Here is a 20,140-nt window from a genome sequence, read left to right as displayed (position 1 = left end):
CTGAATTTGCTAGAATTCAGAAACTCTCAGTGAGTATTCTAAGATTTTATTTATTTATTTATTTATTTATTTATTTATTTATTTATTTATTTATTTATTCATTTATTTATGAGAGACACAGAGAGAGAGAGGCAGAGACACAGGCAGAGACGTGGGATTCGATTCCAGGTCTCCAGGATCGCGCCCTGGGCCAAAGGCAGGCGCCAAACCGCTACGCCACCCAGGGATCCCCCAAACTAACATTTTTGAATGGTCTTCCATCTTTCTGACTTGGAATCATTTGAAAACGAAAACTCCCCTTTTTTTGCAAAGGCTTGCAAACTTAATATAAATGATCTGATGTAAACTTCCAAGAAATCGCCACAGTGGCCCATGTAGTCTCTGTGCCTGCTGCTGTACGGGCCTCAGAGGATCCCCAGAGACATCTGAGCTCGAAGCCAGGAAAACATGTCAGACTGCCATGGCCTGCCCTCACTCTACTTCAAGCCTGACATCTAGAAGTCTTCTCAACTGGCTACCCCCAGAACTCAGAGACTGGTTTATAATTTGATCTAATAATTAACCACTGCTTTTCCTCCATTCCCATAGAAATGCCTCTTATTTAACATCTCATTGCTCACTATATAAGGCCTAACTTAGAGAACACACCTGCATCGGGACCTCCTGAAATGAGTTTAACGAAACTGACCTAATGTCAAGACCGAGTCCAGTGATTCAGTGAGAGGAGACAATGCACCAGTTCAGCTTTCCATGTGTGAAACTTCAGGAAGTTTCAGGGGATAGGACTGTACGGGCCACAGACAGGCCGCCCCAACACGGGCCACTTTGGCATGAAGGTTATTTTGAACTGAAGGCAGTTGAGACCCTGTGGGTCCAGAGAAACTCTTTGCCCCTCCCTTAACTATACAGACGAATCTAAATGGGAAATCTTTCCTAGAATGGTTATTACCAGAGATAAAGTTTTATCTGAGTGACCCATCTGTACAGCAGAGCAAACATCTAATTACCAAACATCTGCTCTCTTTCTTACTGCCCCGTGAACTGCATTTCTTCCCTTCCAAATCCCAGACGACTACCTCTTCTCCTGAGTTCAGGATGACGGATATACCTCATTTTGCCTGACTGTCTTTGGAATTTCCACATCTCTGTGAATTCCCGATTCCTACACTATGGAATATGATTTTCTCCTGTTAATCTGTTTCATGTTGACTTGATTCCTTTTTTTTTTAAAGATTTTATTTATCTTTATTTATGTTTTCATGAGAGATGACTCGATCCCAGGATCCCGGGATCACGACCTGAGCCAAAGGCAGACACTCAACCACCCTGGTGACTTGATTCCTAATCTAGCTATAAGGACCTTTGAGGGGAAAAAAAAAAAAAAAAAAAAAGGACCTTTGAGGGGACAGGAATTCTTGCACTCTGATATTAAGGTAAACATCCTCTCCCATTTCACTTTTCTCAGAATCTCCAAGAAGAGGTTTGAAACCCAAAGAATTGCCTCCAGGGCCCCGAGGCCTCAGAGAAAGGCCTGCTTCTCTTGGGGTCACAGATACCCTCGGATTACTACAGTTGGCTCACAGAATTCTAATTCCAGTTTCACAGAGTGTTGATAAAACAGACATTTCTCTAATGGCACCTTTAGAGCAGAGGTGCTTGTGGTATCACAATCTTTGCAGGATTGTTGCTGGAGATCGGAGCAGATGCCACACGCCTTCCTGGCATTGCTGGGGGCTTCCCTGTCCCTCATGCATGGCTCTCCTCAGCGTGATGTACCCCCCTCAGATGCAGAAAAGGAGAACCCCCCTGCCCACCATGCTGCTTTTCTCCCAAAGCTGTTCCTGCTGTCCTTCCATTTCTCTGCTCCGTCTGTGGACCTCGCCGCTGGCAGTCCTGCACCCAGGCTGCCAGATGCTGGCCTTGGTTCAGCCCTCTTTCCCCCTCCAACTCCCGCTCCTATGCTCCTGTCCACCACAGGCCACTGCCACCTTCCTCACTCCCCTCCCTGCTGTTGAAAACCAGTTGGGCCCTGTTCACCATCATTGCTGAGACATCTTAAAAAATAAAACCCCCGACCCTTCCTTTTCTTCTTAGCCGCCATTCCAGGCCAGCCAGGAGGGGAAAGGTCAGCACTGCATTGCTTCTCCCCTCTGGGACCTGAGATTTCATTCACTTCCCCTCCAATCCTGGAATGTTGCTCCCGCAATCTGCACTTGCGGTGGCAAACAGGTTTTATCTGCTTTGTTCCCAAGCATGTATGTAAATTGTCTCAGCCTTTCCTGGCTCTCTCCTTTCTGAGAATGTTTTGTAAAGCTGCACCTCTTAGGTTTATCCCAATTATTAAAGCAAAAGGACACTAACCTGCCATCCATTGAATTCCCAACAGAGCACTCTCCCAGGCACCAGAAACAACGTCTGTTCCTCCTCTGGCTTTTCCTGAGCCTGGGTGAAATGAAATCCCCCCTTTCCTCACCATTTGTGACCTACATGTAACAACCATACAGATTCTTCTGCAGACATCTTTGGTGAGATAACTGACATATTTTAAGAAAAGGATGCCTCCAAGGACACAGTTATATTAGCTCTTCATTCTTTCAATACTTACAATATTTTTACCACGATTTTCAGCTTTTCAATTAAACTGATCCTTTTCTGAAGAAATTGTTCAAAGTTTGCAGCACCCATGATTCATTCTTCCATGAAAGAGCAACAATCAAGGGTAGACTTCAGAGCCTTTTCAGGGGTGGTTGCCACTCTTTATTACAATTTTTGTTTGTTCATTTTCATTGTGAAAAAGCTTTGCTGAAAATAAAATCACTTTTCCAATAACGCAGCTCTTCCTTATCTCTCTACCACTGTGTTTAAAGCACTTCATCCGGATCCCTGGGTGGCGCAGCGGTTTGGCGCCTGCCTTTGGCCCAGGGCGCGATCCTGGAGACCCGGGATCGAATCCCACATCAGGCTCCCAGTGCATGGAGCCTGCTTCTCCCGCTGCCTGTGTCTCTGCCTCTCTCTCTCTCTCTGCGACTATCATAAATTAAAAAAAAAAAAAAAAAAAGCACTTCATCCAAACCTTTCTCAATTAGGCTAACTTCAAATCTTTGTTCATTTAAAATTTTTGTTTTAAATCCTCACTCATTTTGAAATGAGAATCAGATTTTCTGCAAAACCTCTATCTAGTAAAAATTAAGGAATTTGTTCTAAATTAGAATTTATATTCACAAGAAAAAGAGAAGCCCATGCAGGGCTTGATGCCTACAAACATGACATTACACCAAAGGCAAGGAAGGTGTTGATGCATGCAGGGGTCCACCTTGGAGAAAGAGTGAGACAAATGGAAATGTTCCTAAGAGAGTTACCATATGCTGGAAGAAGATAAAGCCTGGGGCAAGTAAAACTGAATAGCAATTATTCTTTAAATTTCAGAAAAGCTTCCATGTAATCAGAGTTAGGTGCTATTTATAAAACATTCTGACAGGAGGACCGACCAGTTGGTTCTAAATAAATGTGACTAGAGAGGGGAATATGAAGCCCCTCTTATCAAGTGAGGCTAGACCAACCTTTGCCCCCCACTAAGAAGCCAGCTTTCTCCTGCACCCCAAACATTTGCTCCTGGGATCCCAACCAGCCCCCCAAGCCCAAAGCATCTTCTAGTTCACCGGCCTCATCAGTGATCCTTGGGGGGATGGGGATCAGTGCTGCTCAGCCCAGGCTGTGAACTTCTAACCCTCTGAGCATTCTTATCCTACTGTGATAAAATCCACAGGGCTCAACAGTCTAATTCTACGAACACTGAATGTATACCAGGTGCTGGGGGAAGGCGGGGGAAGGAGAGCAGTGAGGCTATGCTGTACAGACAACCAAGTCCCCACTCCGCAGGTCCTAAGGGTCTGGTTAAGCAGAGATGTATTGGACATGAAGCCAAAAATAACATAATAGAATGAAGTCAATGGAATAATAGTGCAAATGCTCAGGGGATTCAGAGGAGAAGACAATTGGTTCCACAATGGGGATGGGAGCAAAAAGGGAAGGAGGCTTTTCACAGCAGAGAAAGGGAGGGGGCATTTTTAGCTGAGGGAACAGCCTTGACATGTAGGCTGCATTTAGAGACCATTCTTCGCTGTCTGGCGAGGTTACAGGGGAAATTCAACAACGTGATGGGAATGAGTCGTGATAGAACTTTCACATCAAATCTTGCCATTGGAGGGGTCGGGGTTAGTATCCTTCTGGTTTTGTGGAAGCAAGGCATATAAAAGTATTTTTTGAAAACTTTAAAAGAGGATTTGCCTGGCTAGTGAATTCTTTGGAATTATAGAAGGGACTCACAGATAATAATAATAATGATAGTTATAGTAATAATAGCTACTATTAATATTTTGTCGTGATTTAGGGCATACATCATCTTTTAGAGCTGAAAGACCTTTAAACACCACCTCATCCAACTTGCTTATTTTACAGACAAGGAATCTGATGTCCAGAGAAATTTTGTCTCCAGACCGTGGCCAGTGAGGGGCAAAGCCAGGTTGAGGTACAGACCTCCCCCTTCCTAAACCAGTAAACCAGATTACTTGTCACGAAAAAAAGGGTGATTGGAGTTTAAGCGGTTTGCTGGAGTCCTGCAGCCACCGGTGGCTCACGTGGGACTCAAACCCCAGACACAGGGGACAATGAGCCAGCGCCCTCCTATAAACATTCTTACTAAAATTAAACCCATTCACGAAGGATGAAGCACGAGAAAGAAGAGTGAGTATGGTGATTAGAGCCCAAGAATGCATGTTTCTCCGATCACGACCTGGGTAAAAAATCCAGGGGCTGTGAGGAGTCTGCTTTGCCTCAGCTGCCATGCAGCCTAACCACACACACGCCAAGATGCAGGGAGCTCTCTTTCCTCACCAAAGGGCTTAGCTGCAATATGGTTTAAATTAGACATTTCTTGCCTGAGTAGAGCAAATCACTTAGGTTATATGCTGACAAAAAAGGAACAGTCTGCATGCTTGGAAAGCTTAGGGGGAATTAAATTATGTGCTGTCACTTCAGAGTTGTTCCTCTGTCCTCTCCACCACCATCTCTCAATTGCCTGCAGGAGTCCTGGAGCCTTGCGTGCAAGCTGAGCCATAACCCAAGGCTTAACATAAACTTCGGACTCTCAGGTCATTGGGAAATAACAGGTATATCCGGTTGGGCCTTTTGTGCTTGTCTGCACGCAAATTAAAAGTTCGTGCAAAGCTGAACTCCTCAGAGCCTCTGGTTAGGGAGAAGGGAGGCTGCCTTGGAAGAGAATTCTCACATGATCTCCCTGTTTATTTTTTCAGGGAATGGCAGATAGAGCTTGTTTATGAGAAGTTCGCACCTCTGGGAGCCTGAGCTCAGAAGGGGCGGGATGTGGAGGGGGCCTTGTGCCAGATGGTCCGTGGGGGAGCAGGGCTCTGAAGGACCCCAAGGCAAGGCTTTGAAGGGGTGTAGTTCTCACGGACCTTCAAGGAGGTGGGCTCGGGTGGGTATGCCAATTCCCACAGTTGCCCCACTGGTGGCAAACAATGGCAAGATGGCTTGTGGGGGCCGAGTTGGGTGGGGAGGGTCATTGGGGGGCTCCGAAAGCACAGCTCTTCCTTATCTCTCTACCACTGTGAGTGTGCTCATACACTCAGAGCTGTCACCTTGGCTCCTCACTGTCCTGTCTTCAATGACCCCAGTATGATTGCAGCCTGGAAGCCTCTGAGAGGGTGGCTGGAGCTGGAAAGGGTGTACACTCTGCCCCCCTGCTTCATCCAATGGGAAGCAGTAACATTCATGCCTCCTGCCCTCAAACTTTGATTTCTCTCCTTCAGGAGTTTGCCCACTTGGTGTGGCTGGGAGGCAGCAGTGAGTCTTTGGTCTGGTAGACCTGAATTCAAATTGTAGCTCAGCTACCTCAGGAGTTTTGTGACCTTGGTTGACAACTCTAACTGCTCCCACCTTGCTTTGTTTGTGTAGAAAAGGGATTATGGTTAATGGTTACCTCAAATGGTTGGTTGTGAGGGTTTAATGAAATGATTTCTGTTAAGTGCTTGGCACACTGCCTCGCTCCAAGTGCTCAATAAATAGTAATTCGACATTATTGGTAGTATATTATCATTGTTGTCATTGTTAAGATTGGCTGAGCTGCCATCCAAACAGCTGCTGCATTTCAGGCTGTGCCTCAGATGCCCTCCTGGCCTCACAACTGAGCAGGATCCCCTAATCCCGCCCCCCACCCCCCTACTTCTTCCACCATGATCTCCCAGCCACCTGATTCAGACATCCCCTGGGCTCTGGCAGCAGAGATGGGGCACCAACCTGCCTTACTTGGGAGTCAAGGTTCATTGTCCCGGCCAGACGCCTGGGGATGGTACCTCCGGCATAGCTCAGCAATGTCGCAACATGATTTGAATGTGTCCACATGTGTCTCTAAGGCTTTCCTCCTCAAACCAATAGCTGAATCATGGCTGCCTCCAAAATTGATCCCCACTCCCACCAACTTCCTATATCAAGACTTTAGCCCCTTAGATATTGCTTGGATGGAGAGACGCTCCAAAGGAAAAAAAAAATCACACTTTTAAGCTTAGACAGTAGTTCTCAAAGTATGGTCCAGGGACTCCTTGGGAGTGTGGGTGGTCCCCGAGACCCTGTCAGGGGATCCACAAGTTTAAAATTATGTTGATAGGATAATCTTTGCCTTTCGCTCTCTCCCTCTCTCACCATTACCAGGGGCCTTTCAGGGGTCGCATGACATTTGTGATCTAAACAGACTGAATGCAGAATCAGATAGGAGTATTTATCTGTCTCTGTCAAGCCAGTAATTAAGGAGATTTGTAAAAATGTAAAACAATGCCACTCTCGTTAATATTTTTTGGTTTGGGAAAATATACTTATTTTCTCTAAAACATATTATTTATGTTAACATAAATGTATTAGGTTTGTTCTTTTCCAATGAATAAATATTTTAAACTTTGTTGCATTTTCATTTCTAAAATTGTGAATATTGATAGAACTTAGATTGGACAATAGCTCTTTGATTTCTACAGTAATTTTTTAGAGTATGAAGATGTCCCGAAAACAAAATACTTGAGAAGCACTGAGCTAATAATTTGGCATTGTGGTCTATGAAATCATCCCTTTGCTCACTTACTTCTAAATAAAACCATCGTTTCTGGAGATCTGGGATAGTGTGAATTTTATAGTAATCTCAATATAATGGATTTGAGTGTAGCAGATCTAGTCATGAAGCCCATGTGGTATTTTCTTTCCAGCTCTCAGCATTTTCCAGCCACTGTTTTAAAGGAAAAATTTCTAAGTTCTCCCAAGACCAGACTGTAAATTATAGAGATTAAATTGTGCAGGGCAGATACCAGGGGTAGGTTCTGCTGCGAGCGGGGGACAGGAGTTGAATTGCATCCGTCACAGGATCCATGACTGCTTTGACTGCTGGAGTCCTGGCCCTCTGGAGGGAGTCATCTTTCCTGGCAGGATGGGTGGAGAGACTTGGGGTCACCCGGGGCCTTAGCAGCCATAATCCTGCCAGAGAGGTCTATACTCAGTGTAGAGTGGGAGGGAGGGGCTTCTGTAAGCTTCAGACCAGAGGCAACAATTAATGGATCTTTCCTGTTGGGGTATGGATGAGCTTTGCAGCCTGCAGACCTGAGTTCAAATCTTGGCCGCCTCTCTTACAATCTGTGTAACACTGAGTAAGTAGTTCACTGTCTCTGAATCTTAATCACCTTGTATGGGAAGTAGGCTAAAACTAGCAATACTTTCAGGATGATTAGGAGAGGTAAATAAAATTGTAGGTGCAACCACAGAAAACAGTTCCTGGCACTGGGGAGTAATATTAGCTCCTTTTTTTCATCTGTCCCAACTTGCCTTTGGTGTTAGGCACCCTAAGAGCACAGGGGGCCTAAAGCACAGGCCCTGACATCAGAGAGCAGGATGGTCCCTCCAAGCCGGGCACTCACAGTGGATGTTTACTCCATGTTGAATTCAATGTTATGTGCAACTGGATTTTTACTTCTCTGGTCTGTCTCAGGTATGGTGCTCAGAGCCCAGAAGTAAAAAAAAAAAAAAAAAAAAAAAAAAACCAGAAATGGGGGCTCCCAGTAGTCCAGATTCCTCCGGTGTCCTTGCTGGCAGGAATAAAATTTCTATTTTGCCCCATGGAGCCTGGTGCTAGAACCTGAGAGCTCAGGTCTCCATCTCATTCTTACTGCATCAGGAAGTCCTTGATGGGATGAGCACTGGGTGTTACACTATATGTTGGCAAATTGAATTTAAATAAAATATTTATTTATCTTTATTTTAAAAAAGATTTTATTTATTCATGAGAGACACACACACAGAGAGAGAGAGAGGCAGAGACATAGGCAGAGAGAGAAGCAGGCTCCATGCAGGGAGCCTGATGTGGGACTGGATCCTGGGACTCCAGGATCACATCCTGGGCCAAAGGCAGGTGCTCAACCACTGAGCCACCCAGGCGTCCCTACATAAAATATATTTTTTTTTAAAAATGGGCAGCCCTGGTGCCCATTTTTATATATATTTAAAATATATATATTTTAAAAAAGAACAAATGTGAAAATGGAAGGTGGGTTTCATATTACTTGAAAAATATGAACTTGTTCACTGTTAAAATTTGCTTCTTTTTCCTAATAAAGAATTATATTCTAAGATATATATATATAAAGAAGTCCTTGAAATAGGGAACAGAGAGCTAGGGGCCTGAGGGCACAGCTGGTGGTAAGTGGCCTCACCCACACCTGAACAAACCAGGGAGGATACCATGCTTTCAAGGCCCAGAAACTGCCAGGCCCCTCCTTCCTTCTGCATCCAAACCCTTAAAACGAACAGGCCACCGGGGACTGACTCAGTGCAATGGGGAAAGGAAAAAATGGAGATTAGTCACCACCAAAGTACAGACTATTGAATTTAACTTTCCATTTTGGATGGGGGAATATTCTGGACGATTTCCTCCCTGGCATTTAAGAAGGCGTAGCCAAGGGCCACCCCACCCTGCCCTGCCTTGTGGTTCTGGCCGGTGAGATGACCTCAGCCTCTTCAGGGTAGTTGTTAGATGTGCCTGGTGCTGGTGCCTTGGGTCTGGGGCCACCACGTGCTTTCAGCCACACCTGCAAAGGTGAGAAAAAGAGGCTGGAGCCTTGGGGGAGCTGGAGAGCACTGTCTCATTTGTACACATCACTGGGAGGTCTCTTGAGCTCTCTCCCACTTGCACCATGGAGAGTGATGCCTTCTGGACTTTCCTCCGAGGCCTGAGTGTTATCTCAGGGCTCATTACCCGAGGGGCCCAAAGCACTCAGGAAAGCCACAGTGGGACTGGCCCCCAGCCGAGCTCGGAGGACTGAGCCTGGCTCAGCCTTGCCCGGACTCCTTCAGGAACGGGACATCCTTGTACCTGAAGACCTGCCTCTGTACTAGGGTCTGGAGGTGAAGCACATCAGAGGTGAGGGGACACGAGGTGAGTGCTTCACAGCTGCTGCCACCTGCCAGCAGGAGGAAAATGCAGATTGCTCTCATGCTGAGCCTTTCTGCCAAGAGCACCAGTGGAGTGGTGGTCAGCCTCCTAAGGGCAGCAGCAAAAGGATTTGCACAGAATAATGACAATAGCTGACACTGTCTGAGCCCTGGCTGAGGGTCAGGCCCCATTCTAAGAGCCCAACATGTGGTAGCTCAGTTAGTCCCTACTGCAACTCTGTGAACCAGGTGCTAATCATTTTACCCATTTAACCCAAGCATAGCCTGGCCCTAGGGAAGTCATTTGCAGCAACTGGAGACACACCACCGTGGGTGGGAGACCACCAGATTCAGACCCTGACTGGCTCTGCACCGGTGCCTCAGAAACATGAGGAGTGGGTGACTCGGGTCACCTTAGGCTTTCAGAAGCTTGCACGTGGGTAAGGGTGTGTGGCCCTGGGAGCCATCACATGGAGCCAAGAAGCCCATGTTCCTACCCCTGTGAGCTCCAAGTCCTTGCAGATGTCTGACTTTACTGGAAAGGAGTAAGAATTTATATCTGACCAAAACACACACACACACACACACACACACACACACACACACACACACGCAGGCTTAGTAGTAGTCATAGCGGTAGTAAACAACAACAATAGTAGTAATAGTAAGGGCTAACATATTGACAGCTGGCTCTTTGCCATCAACCACACTAACGGGTTTCCTTACCATATCTCAATTAATCTCCAGGAGTGCCCTCTGAGGTCATGATCATATTACCTCTCTTGCACAGAGGAGGAAATGCAGGCTCAGAAGAGTTAAATAACCTAGCCGAGGTCACTGCTTATAAATAAGAAAGTGGGGCCTCACACCCAAAAGTGCCTGCACAACCACCCCCCCTCACCCCTCCTGGCTGCTGGATCCAAACTCCTAATGATGGCGGTATGCTGGCTTTACTGTTTTTAATCTCCTCAGGAGGATTAGACAAGCCTGGAAGGCATTTGGGCTTGTGCCCAGGAGCCTGTAAAGAATTGTCATCTCAGAAGAGATATCCAGGCACACCGAGGTCATCTCTCACCCTGGCGTCTGTGGTGTCTTCCACAGGGACGTGGAGCTCTGGAATGTTCCCCCTTTGACGTTTCACCGGCTATAATCTGGGGATTTCCCTCATCTGTCAAGAAAAGGAGACATCCAAACACAAGCACACATATTCTTTAAAATAAGGAAAAGTTCTGAAAGACAAGTAAGATTTTTGTTCTGTTTGTTCTCTTTCTATATTTGCAAAAGCTATATGAAAGCAATCGCTCTTTATAGAAGGAAGAAAATTTTGGCACATACTCCTCGGTATAAAACCCTAGGTTCCTGAGGATGCAAACTGGCGCACCTTTCTGGAAGACAAATGGGGTGTAACAAGACCCCTTACAATGCACATGCCCATAGTTTAAACATCTCTACTGGAGAAACACTTGCAAGTGTATATAGAGTTGTGCAGAAAAATAAGTGTCTCCAGTGGAGTCTATAACAAGTGAGGCACAACACGAATGACCATATAAGGGTTGGTTATATATAAATTCTCTTATAGTCATTCTTTACAGTAGTTCAGAAGCATGAGGTAGATCTGCACCGTTTCTTGTGGTCACCAAGACAACTATTAAGTGGGGGGGGGGGAAGTCCGAGAACACTAATCTACAATCTCATTTGTATTAATAATACATACATATGTACAAACATATGCATGTACATAGATAGAAGGTACATGGTTCCTATGGTTCCATCTGAGAAGGGATGGCAGTCTGGACTTTCCTATTTTTCTGCATATTCTTAGATTCTGATTAAATCATTTGCATCAAGAATCTATTTACCTGCTAATGTGTTTTAAGAATTTATATCTGACTAAAACAGAAACTATACTTTTTATATATATGTGTATGTGTATATATATATATATAAATACATATACATGTATATGTATAATAAGTATATATTATATATATCCCCATATTATTTTCCTGCACCCAGTCTCTGGCCCTTAGGGTCAGCAAGAGTTTAACATGGCCTCCATGATTGGAACACTGTCTTAAAGCCCCAAGATGCATTTAATAGGAATTAATACAAATTAATTGTTTGGGGTTTTTTGTTTTTGTTTTTTAAAGACTTTATTTATTCACGAGAGACACAGAGAGAGGCAGAAACATAGGCAGAAGGAGAAGCAGGCTCCCTGCGGGGAGCCTGATGCAGGACTCAATCCCAGGACCCGGGATCAAGATCTGAGCCAAAGGCAGATAGATGTTCAACCACTAAGTCATCCAGGTGCCCCTGATTCTTAGTTTTTTTTTTTTAAATCAATTGCCTAAGGGCAATTAAAGACTCAGAATGGTATCAAGTCTTTTTTTTTGTATCAAGTCTTTTTTTTTTTTTGTATCAAGTCTTATAACAAAAGAGAGATGAAGACTGGTTGATAACCAGCTTAGTGTGGGCAAAACAGTGGGATGCAGACTTTTAAACCAATAGAAAAACCTTCGTTTGCATCAAAAGGAACACTGTGAGTCTGATGGGAAGTAACCATCCCTCTGGGCTGGACAGCATGTCATCTCTGGGGGTATGGTGTTCAGTTTCAGGTACGCACTTAGGCATATTGAAAAATTACATTGTCTAGAAGGCACAGATAAGCTAGAAACAGCTCTAGAAACCAAGTTATTTGAAGAATGACTTGAGGAACTGGGACATTTCTTGGTTGGTGGAAGGATGGCTCCGTGGCAGCACAATAGCCTTCTTCAAGTATGCGAGGGCTGTTAAGTGAAGGGGAAATTAGTCTTGGTTTATGTCTCTCCAAAGGGTAGCTCTAAGTTCAGTAGAAGACAAGAACGTTCACTCCAGATTCCTTTGTAACTTCTCAGAACTTCTCACTTCTAGAGCTTTCTAACTGAAGCAGTCCACAAACAGGACAGGCTACAGCTAAGAAGTGAATGCTTCCATCTATAGGACAGAAAAATCCTGGTGGGGGTTGATGGTCAAAAAGCCAATGTATAATTATCCAGCCCTCACGTTCCCTTTCGGGAATGGGCAGGGGAGGAATAACCACATAAGTAGCTATTTAACTATCAAATATTTTTTTAAGCCCTGGATGTGACTACAGTTTTTGATCTGAAATTTTGTCCCTTTGTGGAAAGAGAGGAAAACCTGTTAAGGAATACAGATCTAACCCTAGAAACTAAGAGATTCATGGAGTAAAAGAAGACTGGAATCTGGATCCTCAACCAAGAATGTATCCCAGATCTGGACGCCATACCAGTCACCACACCCGTGGCTGGACGTTGTGATGTACACTTTTGTATGTTTGCTGCACTTTACTTGCTCTGCTTTATGCATTTTCTTGGTAACCTGGTAAATATTCATTTTTTAGGAAACTAAATGAAAAACAATATCCTTTATCTGCCCAGAGATTTTCTCTGCTTGATCAAAGTTAGGACATTTAAGGGGTTCTCTGTTGACCAAAGTGGTGGACAGCACGTTTGGTTCAACTGTTAGAAGGGTGAATTTCAGGAATTGGATGGGTGGTTGTCAAAACTCATGGAATGAATGTACAGAAGCAAGCCTAGACCTTGGCATCCCTTCCCTATCTTTGAATCATCGCTGTCCTGAGTTAGTGATTGTTTCCATCCCGCAAACAGAGCAGGAGAGTCCTGTTGGGTGGGAGCCTGCATTAATGGATCACTGGGTTATCCACGGATATTTTATTCTTTTTTTCTTTTCTTGGTTGTTCTATCTCCCTGACCCCTTTCCTTACTTTCTTCACTCCTCTTCTCTTTTTTCCTCTGCCCCTAACTCTTTACTGTTCCTGGAAGAGAGAAACGGTGAGCAGAAGGATGTAGAGAGAAAGGAGACGGTGGTAGCTCGAGAAGGGAGGTCTTGGAGGGAACACAGGTGCTCTGAGGTGAGGATGGGCCCAAGGAAAGGGGGAAGGAGATAGAACAGGAAGCAGAAAAGGACATTTGCAGAGCAAGGGAAAGAAAGAAGGCCGAGGAGGAGGAAGGAAATGGAAGGGAGCAGGAAGAGGTGATCCCAGGACTGTGCCATTGGCCACTTCTACACAGCTGTGAAGTGAGTCATGTCTTGGAAATGAGAACACAGTGGGACTAGGAGCATGGGCTGTTTACACAGTATATTCCTTTTATTTTCAAAAGGAATTGAAGGAGATCAAAGACACTTTAGAACATTCAAAAAGCAAGGATGGCAAGGAGGAGAAGGGGGCAAGTCAGATAGGAAGCTGGGGAAAGCCGTCCCAGCTGAACCCAAACTTCTTCCAGCCCTGACCCAGGAGTACCATGTCAGATGAAGGACATGCCAATCTCAGGTTCTTTTCACTGTCCTTTCTCGTAAGAGACTCACAAGAGAAACTGAAGAGACAATGTAAGGTCATAACGTCAGGAAGAGATTTCTTTCTCATGCTCCTATTTTCTTTTTTTTTTTAATTTTTTTATTTATTTATGATAGTCATACAGAGAGAGAGAGTCAGAGACACAGGCAGAGGGAGAAGCAGGCTCCATGCACTGGGAGCCCGACGTGGGATTCGATCCCGGGTCTCCAGGATCGCACCCTGGGCCAAAGGCAGGCGCCAAACCGCTGCGCCACCCAGGGATCCCTCATGCTCCTATTTTCTATTCTTAGTAACTTTTAAATTTTTTTTTGAGAAGCTTTAATTTTGATACAATTTCAGACTTACAGTCACGTTGTGAGAACATCACAAGGAACTCCCATTTACCCAAATTCTCCATTTATGGACATTTTTACCATGTTTGCTTTATCATTTTCATATCTCTCTCTCTCTCCCTCCCTCCCTTCCTCTCTCTCTGTCTTTTTTCCTCGAACTATTTGAGAGTATGTTGCAAACACTAATGCCCATTGACTTCTAAATACACAAGAAAATATTCTGGCCGGAAACTGGAATAATACACTGTAACTTTGTGGTTCTCACTAATACCAGACTATATGGAAAGAGCTTAGTGGGCACTCACCTTGGAAAGAGAGGAGGGCTAAGAGACTGGGTCAATAAAATTAGCAAAATCTTCCAAAGCAACTTCTCCCCATGCTTTACATGCATCAATTGTTATATCAAATTTAAAAAATGGAAGGGGAAATGGCTTTGGTAGGTAACACTCCTGGCTCTATCTGCCTCATCTAAGAGCTCTCAGGACCACTACTATTTAAATTTTTTTAAAATTTATTTACGATAGTCATAGAGAGAGAGAGAGAGAGAGAGGCAGAGACACAGGCAGAGGGAGAAGCAGGCTCCATGCACCGGGAGCCTGATGTGGGATTCGATCCCGGGTCTCCAGGATTGCGCCCTGGGCCAAAGGCAGGCGCCAAACCGCTGCGCCACCCAGGGATCCCAGTACCACTACTATTTAATATAAAGGCAGAGAATCCAGAGGATCACTGCCAGTGTGCACAGTGCTCTGTCAATCCTAAAGCACACTTAAAATGTTAACATCTGTGAAAAGAGAATAGGTCTTATTGCTCAGTGGCATAACTACAAGTGGTAGCCCCCTGCATTTATATTAATGCATAAAATAACAGTGCAGCCCACAAATGAGAATTTCTTAGATTAGAAGAAATAAGAAAGTTTTGTTTTGTTTTTTCAACTCCGTGCTTCTTACCCTGTGTATTACCAGGGTACCAGGAAGGAAGCAGAAGTAAGTCAGGTGGGGCCAGGATGTTGGTATTACTTCCTCAGAATCCTCTCAATTCCCAGCATATCATTCATAGCTTCCTATGGCTCATCCCTCTGCCATTCTCTCAGTCACCTTAGTGTATCTCTTGATTTCTGTTTCCCTTCCCACTAGCATGGGTCTGATGACTAATTCTTGTGCATCCCACATATCAAAAACTTGCCAGGGACTGTTCCTTCTATTCCACTCTCATCTCAGTACCTGTGCCTATGTGTGCTTGGAGGGGCTTGGAAGAGCACAGCGTTCAGCCACAAAATTGACATTACACTGGAAGATTATGTTAGAGGGAAAGCCCATCAGGAAAATGGACTTCCAGCCTGATGACGGAAGTGCTGATGTTCCTGGCTATGGGCTCCAGGTGTAATGCATCTATCTGATTTGCTGATTTAAAATGATGATGAAAGGGGCACCTGGGTGGCTCAGTCGTTTATGTGTCTGACACTTGGTTTCAGCTCAGGTCATGATCTCAGGGTCATGAGATAGCGTCCCGAGTCAGGCTCCAGGCTAAGCACAGAGTCTGTTTGTCCCTCTCTCTACTCCTCTGCTCCTCCCCTACTTCTCTCAAATAAATAAATACTTAGAAAAATAAAATGATGACCATGACTATAATAATATATCCTTCAGCCCAAAAGGTAGTGATGGGCAAAAGTGAGATACACGAGGACTGAGGCAGATTTTTTTCTTTGGCTTCCTGACATGTTCTCTCTTCCTCACATCTCTCTTTTCCTCGTATCAGACCTAGACCGTTGGCCACAGGGTGGCCTGATGCTGGCTGCGGACGTCAGAGTCTAGTGTCTTGTATAGTGACCCTGGAAGAGAGATATTCTCTTTTTCTTGGGGTGGTTAATTTGAGGCTGCCAATGGCCAGCCTCTCCAGCACACAAGGAAAGTCTCCAGAACAAAGCCCAAGCAGAGATCAGCATAACAGAGACTGGGGAGAGCAGCCCCAGATCTTTCCATCCTGTAAGGTACCACATTATCCTTCCCTGCACATGAGCCAGTGCATTCTTGTTCTGCTTAAACAAGCTTAAGCTGGATTTCTGTTCTTTGGAATCAATACAAAATAAGGTATTTTAAACTTCCACTTTAAACTCTCTCTCTAGCTTAGCTGTTCTTTTGAAAGTTATTTGCATCAAACAATTCAAGTTTGGGATTTGGGAGGGCAAAATTCCCATATCCTGTGCTGTTGATTGAAAGGAGACCTTAAATACTACTGGCTTTGGTGAGAAGTTGTGTTGATAAGTAAAGAACCTGGTGTGGATTCTCACTATAGGGAGAATCTTGAACTGAGCTGGGGTTCCACAGGGCACACTGGATTTACCCTATGTCTCCATCAAGTACCAGATGGGTCCTCCAACAGAGATCTGTGCCACCAAATCTGAGAGAATCTGAGGTCTGCAAATTCTGAAGAAGTTGTTACCATAGCCAGTTATTTTGGTTTGTCATCATCAATAAGGACCTGCCCTTTTTCATATATATAATTTTTTAAAGATTATTTATTTCTTCATGAAAGACACAGAGAAAGGCAGAGACATTGGCAGAGGGAGAAGCAGCCTTCCTGCGGGGAGCCTGTTGTGGGACCGGATCCCAGGACCCCAAGATCATGACCTGAGCCAAAGGCAGACGCTCAACCACTGAGCCACCCAGGTGCCCCAGGACCTGTCTTTTTAACAGTATGGGCGCAACTGGTTACTCTGCATTTTAAACCATGTCCTAGAACAAGAACTGAGCCCATGGTATCATAGCTTGGAGGATATGCTTAAGCTATTCACTATGGCAAGAAGGTATGCATCTACTTTGTCTAAAAACTATACAGTATTATTCAGGAATTATTAACAGGAGGTCTTAGGAACAGCCTTGGGTTATACTTTTGAAAATAGTAATTTACTTGGTTTAAAGGCAACTCCCATTTGCTCTGTTTCTGGTAGAGATACTAGGTTAGAGGCTTTGAGATATGCTGATAGCTCAGAATTGGCATAAGCCCATGGACAATTCCAGTCTATTAAATTAAAAGCCTACTGAGAGATTGATGGGTGCAGCAATCTTGAACTTAATTATTAGGCAGGGGTTTTGCTAAAGCTGGACATTGTAAGGTTATGAAACTCATTTCAAAGGATGTATAGGCCAACACAATTCTGGGAAACCAAAGCTTATTCACCCCGTTGCTCAAAAACAACTTTATCATGGATTGGGGTACTCCATTATAATGTACGAAATCATTTTGGGAGAACCTCTCAAAAAGTATTGAATGGAGACTTTTACAATAAGTATTTTCTGGGACGCCTGGGTGGCTCAGTGGTTGAGCACCTGCCTTGGGCCCAGGGTGTGATCCTGGAGTCCCAGGATCGAGTCCCACCTCAGGCTCCCTGCATGGAGCCTGCTTCTCTCTCTGCCTATATCTCTGACTCTCTCTCTCTCATAAATAAATAAGTAAAATCTTAAAAAAAAAAAAGTATTTTCTTATCAGGTCAGGTATTTTGTTGGTTTCAGGCTCTCACAAAGTCTATTTTCAGACACCTCGTCATGCGTCTTTAAAATTTAACCATTCGGGGCACCTGGGTGGCTCAGTGGTTGAGTGCCTTCCACTCAGGTCCTTATCCCAGAGTCCAGGGATCAAGTCCCGCATCGGGCTCCCCATAGGGAGCCTGCTTCTCCCCCTGCTTATGTCTCTGTGTCTCTGTCTCTCATGAATAACTAAAATCTTTTTTTCTTTAATTAACCACTTATTTCAAGGTCATAGTCCCCAGGTCTCCCTCATCCAATTTTATTGCAAAAGGTGACCACTCGATTTCTGCTTTGTGATCCTCAGAGACCCCACTTCTGTAAACAAAAACAACCATTTGAAAAAAATTCTTCCAGCTGATTTTTTTTTTTTTGAAGCAGGAAAGATGGCATTTGTGCTTTTTTTTTTTTTAATCTGAGGATTTCCTTTCACAAGAACTTGTACGATGGATCTGCAATGGGACTCAGATTCTGGATTTACCTCTTGATAGCTGGTAAGAGGTGAGGAGGGGTGAAAACCATCAAACATTTCAGTTACTTCCTTGAAAAGAGGAATCATTTAAAATTATATTGTATTTTTTAATTTTTACTTTTTTAGAGAGGGAGGAAAGAAGGGCAGAGGAAGAGAGAGAGAAAAATCTCAAGCAGACTCCATGCCCAGTGGGGAGCCAGACATGGGGCTACATCTCACAACCCTGAGGTCGTGACCTCAGCCTAAATCAAGAGTCTGAGGCTTAATAGACTGAGCACCCCTGAGCCAGGCGCCCCAAGATTACCTAAGATTATATTGTATGATTGTATCATTGCAGTGTGTGTGATCTTGGTTAAGTCACATAACCCCTCTGAACACCAGTTTCCATATCTATTAGCTAAGAAACAAGTGAACAATAGAGATTCTCAGCACGAGGAAAACTCAACGCGCAGGACTGTCACGAGGTCAACGCCCAACTTTTATATGGACGCTTGAGGATCCCCGAGGCCTGGAGACACAAGTCCCTCCTGGTTAGCTACCATCCATCCCATCCTTCCGGGGCTCGCCCTTTCCCCAGCCTTCCGAGAAGACCTTTTTCTCTCCAGGGGCTTGAAAATACTTTGTACCAGCCAGTGAGGAAGGGCGCAGCCCGCGGGGGAAGGTGCCGGCCGAGCACCCCCGGCTCCCCATCTCCCGATCCGCCTACCCGCCGCGGAGTCTGGGCGTCCGCCTCGCCGGCCAGCCGGGGTGCGGCCGTGCGTGCGCCGCGGAGGGTGGTGGCGGCTCGCACCCCGCCCTGGGCCGCCGCCGCCGCCCCAGCGTGTCAGGTGCCGTGAGAAGCGCCCAAGGATATGACCAGAGCCGACGACTTTCCAGAAGCCGCGCACGCAAGGCACAGCTCCGCACGCAAGGGGGAGGCGACAGCAGAGGAAACTTCCAACCCCATAAAGTTCAGAGGCGCGAGATCGGCGCGCTGCTCCTCCTCCCCCCCCTCGGCCCTCCCCACGGGAGCATCCGAGCGTGCTCCCTCGGCTGCGAGCCCCCGCCTTAGCCCCAGCGTGGTCCCGGGCTCCGGGCCGCGGGTCCCCGACGCGGGGCGGTGGGCGGCGCCACCTGGGGGCTGCTGAGCGGGAAACCGCGACCGGCTGCGTCCCGCTGGCGCTGGCCTTTGTGTGCCGAGCGCGGCCGGGGCGCGGGGGCCGGGAGCGGCGTCCTTCGGGGACTCTCGGTCTCGCCGCACGAGGTGGAAGGAGAACCTGGCGCGCCGGGGGGCCTCATCCGAGGGGCGTGTTTGCAAGGAAGTTACAGTAAAATAAAACAGCTGGGGATGCTGTAAAGGCAAGCCGCCGCCGAGACCCGGCTGCCCGCGTTCCCCAAACGGACAGGTTCCCTCTCCGGGCCCCGGCGCCCAAGCATCCCGGGCGGGTCCATCTCGGCAACGGAGCTCAGGCACCGAGAGGGGACGGGGGGTGTCAAGCTCCCCGGGAGGGGGGCGCGCTCCCCCCCGACGGGCAGGTTCTGTTCCCAGCGCGCTTCCGGGCAGCAGCGGCTACGATGGGGAGGGACGGACTAGAGTGGTTTTCCGGGAAACGGGAAGTCCGCACTGCCGCTCGCAGCAAAGCCGCCAGCCACCGACCGAGGCCGTCGGGGAGCATCGCGGCCGCCTGGCGTGACCGCGCTAGCGCCGCGACCCGGGTCGGGTCTGAGCCCCTGGAAGCGTCCCGCAAGCCCCGCCCCCGCAAGCCCCGCCCCCCGCCAGGTTCCGCCGCCGCCTCCGCCGCAGACCTTAAAAGCCAGGGAAGCGGGATGGCGCGTTTTGACTCTGGCGTGACTGCGTGCAGGCGGGCCACGCCCCTGCGACAGCAGCTGTCAGCCGCGCGGGGTCCTGAGGCTGGGAGCTGGCTGCACTCGTCGACCCCCCGTCTCAGTGCGCACTCTGTGTGGAAACCCCCGCTTTGCC

Source organism: Nyctereutes procyonoides, unplaced genomic scaffold (assembly GCF_905146905.1).
Source record: "Nyctereutes procyonoides isolate TBG_1078 unplaced genomic scaffold, NYPRO_anot_genome, whole genome shotgun sequence".
Classification (NCBI taxonomy): domain Eukaryota; kingdom Metazoa; phylum Chordata; class Mammalia; order Carnivora; family Canidae; genus Nyctereutes; species Nyctereutes procyonoides.
Note: the sequence above shows the minus strand (reverse complement) of the source record.